We start from the raw sequence: 12210 nt of genomic DNA, 5'->3' as shown, positions 1-12210 counted from the left end.
TGGCCTGAAATAAGATTCCACAGGTGTCGTTTGCAGTGATTATTACAGCAGCTGATACTTAGCAAGACTTTACTAAGTGTCTAGCCTAGTGTAAAGTGATTTTATTTTAAAAGTACTATCTGATTTTATTCTCATAGAAACTAGGTTGATAGTTATTGTAGTCATATTTTAACTATAACTATTTTAATGATGAGTAAAGAGAGGATTAGAAACTAAGAAAAATAACTTGCCCAAAATTCCACATAAGATTGACTTGTGTGAAGCCATGATATTTACCCACTACACTCTTATTATCTCCTATGCTAGTATAATATTTTTGAGCCAAACTCAGATTGTCTGCTTTTTAGGAAGTGATGATTCTGAACCATGGCACCCAGTAGAACTACATTTGTTCTTCCTGAACCCCCTTAGCACACAATGATCTCCCTTCTTCTGACCCAACACTTTTGGCTTGGACACCTCATGTGGCAACAGGGGTCACAACAGATATAACAGAGCTTTTCAAATGCAGTTACTGAAAATCTTGAGCTGCGTCAGCGTTCCTTGATTCTAGAACTGACATTAAACTTTGTCCATGAATGTATATCTTGTCTCTCCATCTGAATTATAAAATCTCTAAAGGCTAAAAAGGTTAGGCTCATTGCTCTACACCCCTTCCTTTGGGATAGTGGTTAACCTTATGAATATTTACTGATTTACTTCCACATTTAACCAGTACAATAACTGCATTCTTGCTTATAGAGTTGAAAGCAAAGCAACTCAAAAATTCAATGCCTAATTTTTCCTGTTCTTCAAGAGCCTTTGAAAGGCCTTGGCAATACTTCAAGCCAAGTCCTACCCCAGAGCTGGGACTTAGTTGACTCAATAATTACTGTACAATACTGCCTTTTGTCCTATATTCTAGCCACAGGGTCAGACACCCACTTATTTTTACATATGAAATAATAATATTTTGACAATCATTAGGAAGAATGACTGATACATTTATGGACATCGCTTCCACAGTATGGTTACATTTTACAACAATAAACACATCTGTTGGTTTATATGTTGCTAATAAAATATTCAAAATGATCTGAAGACCTCAAATGAGTTTATTAGTGCTATGGTTTATGGTTTTGGTCAAAAGCACTTTTGGAGGCAGGAGCAAATTAATTTCCTTGACCCACAGGAGGAAAGAGAGTTGATGTGAATCACTGTACCATGTCTCAGTTGGCCCCATCATGGGCAGTTTAAACTGCATTAGAGAGATAACTGCCTTCTGTTTAGGGGTCTTCATAGCAGCTCTTGCAAAGCCTCTTTTTTACATTATTTAGACTTAAATTGGAAATGACCTTTTGTGTCATTTTTCCTTTTCTCAGGAAAAACAGGGTATATTTTCTTAATTGTATCCACTTCTCTGCCAGGTACTGTCATGTATAAAAACTGACAACCTAAAAACTAGATAACTTGAGATTTACTGCTTTCTCCCCAATCATAAGAAGCTCTGTGATGACAGAAGGAAAATACCTTAGCAAGTGCATTAATCTCTCAAGTTTTTCTATTAAAATAAGCCCACATAGTGGGACTGCCATAAAAAGCAATTATAGGAGCCAAATTGGATGTTTTTTTGCATAATCATTGAGGTGATTTGCTCTACCTCTGGGTTCAGCCACAATTTGCTTCTGCCTCCTTAATATGCACAGGTGATTGACAACTCACTAATAACTCAATGCCAACACAGAAGATTACGTGACTAAAATAAAACCCAAGGTTCCACAGAGGCTCAGCCACGCTATTAAAAAAGTTACAAACATACATTGAGGCAGTGAGGAAGAATGATATGGAGAAAAAATTTAATAACATGTAAATTATGCTACAGACAATGTGGGGACATAGAAAGGCAAGTCTGATGAATGCAAAGAAATTGGAAAAAAGTATGCAGCAGTGTGTTTCAAGTATGCACCTCAGAACACTAATTCCTCTGCATCAAGGGCTGCTGTAAGAAGACAGGTTTCATGTGACTGGGAGATGAGCCATACCACACCACTCCCAGGGACTCAAAGCAGTCAGCACAACCAAGTCTCTGAAAAGTCCTGCAGTAAAGAAACCTGCTTAACTTGGTTTCGCATTTCCTAAACTTATTTACCCATGGAACCATTTTTTCCCCTAAACTTCTCTACCCATGGAACTTGTGGAACTCACATAACTTTGAAGAAATCCTGCAACAGAAAAGAGAAAAGATGAAAAATGCAGCCAAGGGGAAACTGAGCCAGAGTCAGCATGCTTAGGTGCAGCCCATGCTGACAACAGAAGCACTTGGATTTTCAATCTGGGTAAATGAAATTGATGTAATAATTCCTGAGAGGCAGAAAAAAGGCAATTAAAAACTTGAGCACATTAAATGAAGTCTTGGTGGGTGAGCTAACATTCCTCTTCATAAAAGCCAAGCTCCAGGGATCCAGTTGCTTGGGTGAAGATTAATCTTTACCGTGTAAATCTATAAAAATGCTTTGGACCTGTATTTCATTTGTACAAGTCAGATAAATCCAAACTTCATGGATACTTAGCTTAGCAGGAAATACACAATACTAATTTTTCTTAGATAAAGAGCAACGGGGCCATCCCTAGGTAGATCTAGGTGGGTCTGGGAAGTAAACAAGTTTTACCCTCTCCTCTGAACTGCTTTCTCCCTCTCCAAGCCTCTGCTCTACCTGTTTCAAGGCTCCCCTGCATGGCAAACTTTATAAGCCCCTTCACACTGGATGTGCTATTCCTTCTAGGGACATGAGCAGCTTGAAAGAGACATGGTCATATTTAACACAAATTATTTAGCACAATTAATTCTTCGAGGGGGTACTGGAAGAGGTGTTAATAACAGACACTCTGTAGGGGAAGAATGTCCTCCTACCCTTGAAATCAAACCAAGGTAGCCACTGGCATCATCTACTGCCATTAAGCAGAGTCATTAGACTTCTCTTAATGGAATGTGTTTTGCATGTTAAAAAAAAAAAAAAAAAGAAGTTTCAGGCAACAACAACAGCCGCCCTTTAGGGAACAGCTAATGAGTACCAACTACTGTGCTGAGTGCACTACAGATATTATCACCCTCAATTTAACCTTGAAACTGCCAATGGCATGATATACTATGATATTCATGTTATCAATGAGGAAACTGAAGTTCAGGGTGTAAACTACTTGTACAAGAATCTCTTGGCAGTTATGGCGCAGGGCTGGAATGAACCCAGGGCAGCATGGCTTGACCACTATGTTATGTGGCCTGTTTAGTTTGGCCCCCTTGGAACAATGGTATTTCAAACGAGCTTTGCATTATTTGGAGAGTCACCCGATGACCCCGGCAAGAATTTTCTACATCTTTGACAACTTCTATGCACAGAGTTGTTATATGTTGAGCTAAGATTTTCTAACCCACCCCTCAATCTTCATCCACAGAACACATATTGGCATGTTGACTTGACATCCTGCTGTTCAGTCAAAAGTGACAATAATTCCAGAGTTTACTTCAGTATGTATTTTTCAATAAACTTCTTTATCTCAGAATAGTTTTAGATTTACAGAATAATTGCTAAGGCCATACAGGGAGTTTCCATATGTCGCACGCCCGGTTTCCTCTGTGGTTATCCACTTACATTTATTGGTGTATTTGTCACAACCAATGAATCAATATTAATACATTACTATTAATTTAAGTTCATGCTTTATTCAGATAGCCTTCATTTTTACCTAATGTCATTTTTCTGCTCCAGGATCACATCTAGGATATCACATTACACTTAATTGTCATGTTTGCTTAGCCTCCTGTTGTCTGTGACAGTTTCTATGAGACTTGCTTGTTTTGAGCAGTACTGTTTTGAGAAGTACTGGTCAGGTATTTTGTAGAGTATTCCTCAAATGGGAATCGTCTGATGGTTTTCTCATGAGGAGACTGAGGTTACAGGTTTTAGGGAGGAAGACCACAGAGGTAAAGTGTCACTCTCATCACATCTTATCAAGGGTACATGCTATTAATGTGACTTCTCACTATAAATGTTAACTCTGATCACCTGGCTGAGGTGGTGGCTGTCACGTTTCTCCACTGTCAAGTCACTCTTTTCCCCCTTCCTTTCCATGCTATACTCTTTGAAAGAAAGTCACTATGCACAGCCAACACTTGAGAAGTGGAAGTTATACTCCACCTCCCGGAAGCCAGAGCAGCTACTTAAATTATTTGCAATTCCTTGTCTGCTGTCCCCCTATTTATACATATTGTGAGTATTTATTTTAAAATTTGGGTTACAATCTAATACCACTTTATTTTGTTGCTTGAATTGTTCCAGCTTTGGCCACTGGGAGCTGATATGGTTTGAATCTGTGTCCCCACCAAATCTCATGTCGAATTATAACCCCCAGTGTTGGAGGCAGGGCCTGAGGGGAGGGGATTGGATCACGGGGGTGGATTTCTCATGAATGGTTTAGTACCATCCCCTTGGTGCTGTTCTTGTGACATTGAGTGAGTGCTCACGAGGTCTGGTTGTTTAAAAGTGCGTGGCACCTCCCCCATCTCTCTCTTTTGCTCCTACTCTCACCACGTGAAGTGCTGGCTCCCCCTTTGCCTTCTGCTGTGATTGTAAGTTTCCTGAGGCCTCCCCAGAAGCCGAGCAGATGCAGCTTCATGCTTCCTGCACAGCCTGTGGAACTGTGAGCCAATAAAACCTCTTTTCTTTATAAATTATCCAGTGTCAGGTATCTTTTTATAGCAATGTGAGAATGGACTAATACAGGATCCTTCTCAGTTGACTCCTCTGTCCCTCTAGCACACACTAATCATTGTGTTTGCTTGGTTTGCTGAGCACATCTTTACTTTAGGACACTATGAATGCCCCAGACTCATAAATTCCCTGCCCTCATCCTAGAATCAGCCATTTCTCCAAGTAGTCTTGGTTCCTTTTATAGGGAAATGGTATTAGAAACCAAGATCTGGAAGACGGGAATTTTTTTTAACTTTTATTTTAGGTTTAGGGGTACATGTGAAGGTTTGTTACACAGGTAAACATGTGTCTTGGGGGTCTGTTGTACATATTATTTCATCACCCAGGTATGAAGCCCAGTACCCAATAGTTATCTTTGCTGCTCCTCTTCCTCCTCTCACCCTCCCCACTCAAGTAGGTTCCAGTGTCTGTTGTTCCCTTCTTTGTGTTATTAAGTTCTCATCATTTAGCTCCCACTTATAAGTGAGAACATGTGGTATCTGGTTTTCTGTTCCTGTGTTAGTTTGCTAAGACTAATAACCTCCTGCTCCACTCATGTTCCTGCAAAGGACATGATCTCATTCTTTTATATGGCTGCATAGTATTCCATGGTGTATATACAACACATTTTCTTTATCCAATCTATCATTAATGGGCATGTAGGTTAATTCCATGTCTTTGCTATTGTGAATAGTGCTGTAATGAACATTTGCATGCATGTGTCTTTATGGTAGAATAATTTATATTCCTCTGGATACATACTCAGTAAATGGGATTGCTGGGTCAAATGGCAGTTCTGTTTTTAGCTCTTTGAGGAATTGCCATACTGCTTTCCACAATAGTTGAACTAATTTACATTCCCATCAACAGTGTATAAGTGTTTCCTTTTCTCCAAAACCTCGCCAGCATCTGCTTTTTGGTTTTGTTTGTTTTTTGGTTTTTGGCTTTTTTAATAATAGCTATTCTGACTGGTGTAAGATGGTATCTCAATGTGGTTTTGATTTGCATTTCTCTAATGATCTGAGCTATTTTTCATGTTTGTTGGCTGCATGTATGTCTTCTTTTGAGAAGTGTCTGTTCACGCCACTTTTTAATGGAGTTTTTTTTATTGTAAATTTAAGATCCTTACAGATGCTGGATATTAGACTTTTGTCAGATGCAAAGCTTGTAAATATTTTCTCCTATTCTGCAGGTTGTCTGTTTTCTCTTTTGATAGTTTATTTTGCTGTGCAGACGTTCTTAAGTTTAATTAGATCCAACTTCTCAATTTTTGCTTTTGCTGTCTTTGTCATGAAATCTTTGCCCGTTCCTATGTCCAGGATGAATGCCCAGGTTGTCTTCCAGGATATATTTTTTTAATGTTCATGAAAACTTATTTGGTTTTATTGTTGACCAATAGTCAGTATCCTTTGTCTTCTAGATAAAATCAATTCCTAATGCAGCCCTACAAGACAATTGAAAATAAACTGTATGATGACCAAATAGTTTCAAACCCTCCATGCTTAAGGATCCCCAACTTCTCTTCGACCTGTGAAGGGATTCAGATTTCTTGCTTGCAAGCAACTCCTCCTTGGATTAGAATGCCAAGTAGTTCAGATTGCTCATTTCCCTAATGCTACAAGAATTTTGTCCCAAAGAATGAATGTTCCTATACTCCTTCAGAAAGTGAAGCGCAAAGAGTCACTGTGCCACTTCACCAGTGCTATGTCATTGGATGTGTTTCCAATGGTGTGGAAGGCCACAGAAGCCAAAAAGGTAAGGCAGCCTTTAAAAATATATGCTCGGACGCATCCACTTATGGTGCCTGGAGGTTCTATGCCTTCGGATGAATTGTCCCTGTGGCATTCATTGGCGCTCTGTGCCCTCTGTGTGGTGCTCACCCTTGCCTAACTGGTAACCCTTTCTATGCAGCCCACAGTCTGTGGGTGATTGTTCTGTGGCTCCCAGTTAATGGATCTGTCTATCATTCATTCATTCCACATCATGCCAGCCTGACCCAGGCCCTGGTGATACGAGAGTAAATGCTAACAGACTAAGCCCCTGTTAGCACAGAATTGATATTCTGGGGATGGGAGGGAGTGGAACATAAAAGCATCAGATGGTATTAAGTGCTAAGAAGAAAAGTGGAGTGAATGAAAAAAGGACACCCAGTCTCTACTCAAATGCCTCCCTCTCAGAGGGGCCTTCCTGAACACACCCAACCACTCTTCCTCTCCTTAGCCCGCCATATTTGTCTTTCTGGTACTGTCAGAGCATTCACCTTATTGTGTATAACTATTTGTCTGGCTGGTGTCTCCACAGTAGACTGACAACTCCTTGAGAGTAGAGATGGGTTAAACTAATCATGACAGTACAGCATTTTGCAGACAGCCAGCACCCAGTGGAGATCAATCAAACTCCAAGGCAATTGATGGGCGTGAGACTTTGCAAACAATAAGGGCACAGTTTACAATATGGCTTTCTACTCTAATTGCATAATTTAAAGTCTGTAACTTTGTTATAGCCTCCTGTGCCACCATAAATCAAAATGTTCATGTGTTCTACAGCTGCAGTTCAAGGAATGGGCTATCCAATATTAGGGAAAGACTTACAAAGAGCCACACAGGGAAAAACCTAAACTGGTAAGAAAGGAGCAGACCCTGGAAGCATGGTGGAGTTGGGGAATGTGTTCAAAGCAGGGGTGGGGCTCAGGACGCTCTTTCAACCAAAACAAGGAAACAAAAACCCTCATGCAAGTCACCGCTTGTAACGTTTCCTTTTGAGTTTAAAAACTCAGTTCATAGTTGTGTTATTAAAATTAATATTATGCACATGAGGTTCTTAGCCCAGGGCCCAGTATAGTAATCCTACAATAAGTGGTATTGACATGAGAGCAGTGACAACTGACACTCACACTCTTACAAATACTACCACCCAACCCACTCTGAACCCTTGTGAGCACAACCCATTTAATGCTCACAATAACCCTATAAACTAGGTACTGTCATCACCTCCCTGTAGCTGAAAACCCCCAAGCTTCAAAGGATTCAGTAACTATTCTGAGAGCATAAAGCCAGCAACAGTGACTGATCCAGGATTGGAATGCTCGATCTGTTTGACTCTGCAGCTGAACTCTTCATGTTAGACAGACACACACACAGCACACCTGTGTATCATATATATATAAAGTATATGCACATATACACATGTGTTTACACAGCTGGGGCCGCCCCCAAGGCCACAGAGGAGGTCATTCCTGTGAAACATGCCTATGCTTAAATAACGAGACAATGGACTCCAGAGTCGGGGGGCTGAGCCAAGCCATACCATGTGGGAACAAGCAACGGCAGCTGCGCCAAGGGCCAGTGCAATAGCCTTGGCCCTGCTGCCTGGGTTCTTGTGAACTCCCCTCCCACCCTCCTCCAGGACCACCCCCCTTCCATTCACCATGCACCTGCTGGACAGTGAGCAGCTGTCTGCCTCTACGGAATGGAATATGACGAACATGAAACCAATAACCTTGGCCTTGACAAGACCATGTATTATTTATTATAATACTTGTGAAAAACATTCATTCATTCAACAAATTTTTATAAAATTACCTAAGAGTAGTTTATTACACACTAGAAATATATGGGTGAACAAACTGGACAAAAATCCCTTTCAGATGCAAGGTGGCATTCTAGCAGCACCTCAAAGCATCCTTACAACATGATTAAACACAGTTATGTACGTGTGTGAGCCTAATGCTCATAAGGCTGGCCCAGGACAGGGCCTGTTTCTTTGGCAGATGCTCAGAGAGTACCTGATGAATTTACTGACATATTAACTAACACATTGCTTTAGGTTTTTCAAGGAACTCTGACAATCATCACTTCAAAGAGCGCCTCACACTTACCCTGAAAGGGAGAAATAAGTAACACTGCCCCATCTTGCAGGTGTGGTGGATCTGTGCTTCCATGAAATTAGCTGGCAGAGTGAGAACCAGAAGGCAGGCTCTGTAACTCCTGCTTAAGAACTTCTACCCAGCCAAGGTGCTCCCCTGGATTTCACCAAACAGAAACACTCAGACATGCGGCAGTAATAACATTTGAGCCACCCACTTCCTAGAGACCCTATCCCCAGCCACAAAGCACTCCCCTCATCCTCTCCCTGGGGAGGCACCCTAAAGACATCACAGCAAACTGCTGACCACCACGCCCCGGCTCACATGTTAGCAGAGGGGGTATTTTTTGTAAACCACAGCCTGTGGCCAACACACTCAGGCAGAACCCAGAAATGGAGTCCATCCAAGTTACCGTGTGTCCCCATTATCATCTATCATGTTTACCAGGGCTCGGTATCTTTTGGCAATAGACCCCATTTACACGATTAAAAAGAAGCTTGGAAATTTTCGATCATTTAATTAATCTTTATGTATTTTGTCCTATTAAGCAGCAAAGAAAATGTTTACAGCTCAATTTAACAAATTAGCATTTGTAATTCCTCCTTTTGTAAAGAGATTTATCTACATCTACCTATATAAAATATTGTTGAAATAAAAACGTCATATCTAGATTCCTTGGCAAAATAGAAGGAATTTTATAAGACTGTGGAGGTAACATGTGGCCTGAATAATCTCTCACACAAATTATTGCATTTCTTGAGCTGTAAGTATAACATGCTTAATGAAGCTCAACATTTGCAACCTGTCTCCCACAGAGTCCAACAGAGTTTGCCTTTAGAATCCCCTGTGTCTAACTCTGGCTCAGAAACTATTTACATGCTGAGATGAGCCTTTTATTCATAGATCACAGTTATTCTCTTCGAAATTATCTACAGAAATTATTATGCCTTTTCAGAAATTAATGACCCTCACAATTTACCAATTCAAACATGTATTACCTTACATAATTCTTATGAGGTTGCAAAACATCTTCTTGGATATGGGTAAGGTAAGTTGGGAAGGAGAATTACACAAACTTCAAATCTTCATCTTTAGGAAGCTTAAATAAGAAGCTAGGAAATACTCTGCTGGCAAGACAAAGAAAAAAATGAAATCTGGCATAATTTCCCTGTAATAAAACTATGCTGCCTTTTAAATTCATGTCTGCTTTTAGAACCAGAAACTAGGAACACTAATGGCTTTAAAATACTTAAAACACAGAATGGAAAAAAAAAAAAAACAATTAAATGACTTAATAGCACTGTGCGTAAGCCTATTTTTTTCTTTTTGTTTTACTTTTTTCCTTTTTTGCTTAAACTTAAAATTACCTTTGGCAACGCTTCCTACTTGCATAACATTTTTCCATGGCTGATCCTTCTCCTGCCCTGTGTTATTGAGAAGCATCATATGTTGCAGTGGCAAAAACACAGATGACAAGAAGTTACAACAAGATGAGAAGGGAAGGAAGCCCTCTGTAACCTGCAAGTGTCCAAATATTACAATTTCCCTTTCTACTGAAATGAGTGGTCTGAACAAGATATAACAAAATGGGTCCCAGAACAGTAAATTTGGTGCATGACATAAAAAGCCTGCCAAGACGACAGATACTCTAGGGGGAAACTGGCATTTTTATAACTGGGGAATTGCCACGTGAGCAAAACAGAGTAAGAGAAGAAAAAAAGGGGGACCGAATAGCAAATTCCATGAAGGTTTCTTAACTTATCAGAAACTTTAGGCCGGGCATGGTGATTCATGCCTATAATCCCAGTGCTTTCGGAGGCCGAGGTGAGAGGATCACCTGACGCCAGGAGTTTGAGGCCAGCCTAGGCAACATGGCAAGACCCTGTCTCTACTAAAAATAAAAAATAAAAAATTTGGCCGGGCACGGTGGCTCACGCCTGTAATCCCAGCACTTTGGGAGGCCAAGGCAGGCAGATCACGAGGTCAGGAGATTGAGACCATCCTGGCTAATACGGTGAAACCCCGTCTCTACTAAACAAAATACAAAAATCAGCCGGGCACGGTGGCGGGCACCTGTAGTCCCAGCTACTCGGGAGGCTGAGGCAGGAGAATGGCATGAATGCGGGCGGCAGAGCTTGCAGTGAGCCAAGATAGCGCCACTGCATTCCAGCCTGGGCGACAGAGCGAGACTCCGTCTCAGAAAAAAAAAAAAATTAATTAGCTGAAATACTTTCAAATTCATAGAAACCAGGAGCCCTTGAGGCCTTACAAAGATCAAGGAAAATAGAATCACCATTGTAGAACAAAGCACCCAAACAAGAAAGAAAGGAAATCAAGCCTTCCAGCAGTGTTGTTGGTTTAGGAAACATATGCATTCATTCCTGAATCTTCCATACAGCACAAAGGAAGCTCTGACTCCACGGGAGATACCCAGCGCCCTGGAGGTATCTGAGACACACAAATGTGCTGATGCAACTGGCCTCTGGAAAGATCTCAGGGTCTTCCATGAAAACAAATGTGAGCTGCTCATGCAGAGAAGAGCGGCAGGGCACTGTGTCGCTCTGGCATGTCTGAAGCCCAAATTGAAAACCCAGACTCCATGCTTGACAATATAGGCGGTAATATTCCTCTGTGAAACAGTGATTCTGTCATCTCCCAATTCAGACTGAGGCTATTATCCAGTTTCCATAGTGTACACCTTGGTGGAGATCAGGAGAGGCCTGCTGAGAGCAATAATGGGAGAAAGAATAAAGTTGCAGATAAAATCGGTCACAAGTCCTTGTTCTCAGGGTTCTGACTTCAAGGTCTGAATTTCACGTGTGAAATAAAAGACTAGAATCCCCATGAAGTTGCTAAAGAGATGACTGCTAGACCATGGCCACCTCCTCAAAGACAGGGCCCATGTTCCCACCACAGTCTGGCAAGTCAATAAATACTTGTTTAATCTTTTTAGCACCAGTTAGTGGTGCCCAGCCTAGGTGATTCATATGCATTCTGTGTAATTCTCAGTGACAGGCAGGTATCATTCTCATCCTTCTCATTATTCTTGTACAGGCCATACAATCAAACCTCACTCGGAGGTTAGATGTCTCTCTAAGATTGCAACCAGTTAAGTGGCACAGTCAGGATCTGATTCCCGGTTTCTGCTATACCATCCTGTGAAGGAAGGCAAACTGAACCTTTGAACAGGCCTCAGTTTTCTCATCTATAAAATCAGGAGAATAGACCAAGTCTCTGGAAGCTCTGAAAGTCCACTATTCTCCTGTCCGTAGTGTCTAAGCTACAAGGCAGAAATTTGGTCTTGGAAAGGGTCACACAAAATCCCTTAAACACATAAACTTTAAATTGAAATAGAAGAGGATCCACAGAGCTCTGCTGGACCGAGACCATGCAAAGAACATGGTAGAACAAAGAACAAAGTACTCAACCAAGAAAGGAGCTACATTTGCTTTCCAATGCAAGTCAGTTCTGCTTCAGACGAGCATGGGTGGCTCAGAAGAACAGCTTCTGTCAAGCTTCGTGAAAGGGAGCAGGGAGGTGACCAAAAGAGACGTGGACAGGCCGGGTGCAGTGGCTCACACCTGTAATCCCAGCACTTTGGGAGGCTGAGGAGGGTGG

At 41.2% G+C, this 12210-nt stretch overlaps 1 protein-coding gene across 3 annotated transcripts in view; it reads right to left on the bottom strand.

Annotated features, from left to right (window-relative positions):
• Window positions 1-12210, bottom strand: part of CACNA2D3 (calcium voltage-gated channel auxiliary subunit alpha2delta 3) — a 951279-nt gene that overhangs the window by 833566 nt on the left and 105503 nt on the right. The window lies entirely within an intron of this gene.

Source organism: Pan paniscus, chromosome 2, assembly GCF_029289425.2.
Source record: "Pan paniscus chromosome 2, NHGRI_mPanPan1-v2.0_pri, whole genome shotgun sequence".
In the NCBI taxonomy this organism is placed as follows: Eukaryota; Metazoa; Chordata; class Mammalia; order Primates; family Hominidae; genus Pan; species Pan paniscus.
The sequence above is the reverse complement of the archived record's forward strand: the minus strand, read 5'-3'. Positions and strand labels throughout refer to the sequence as shown.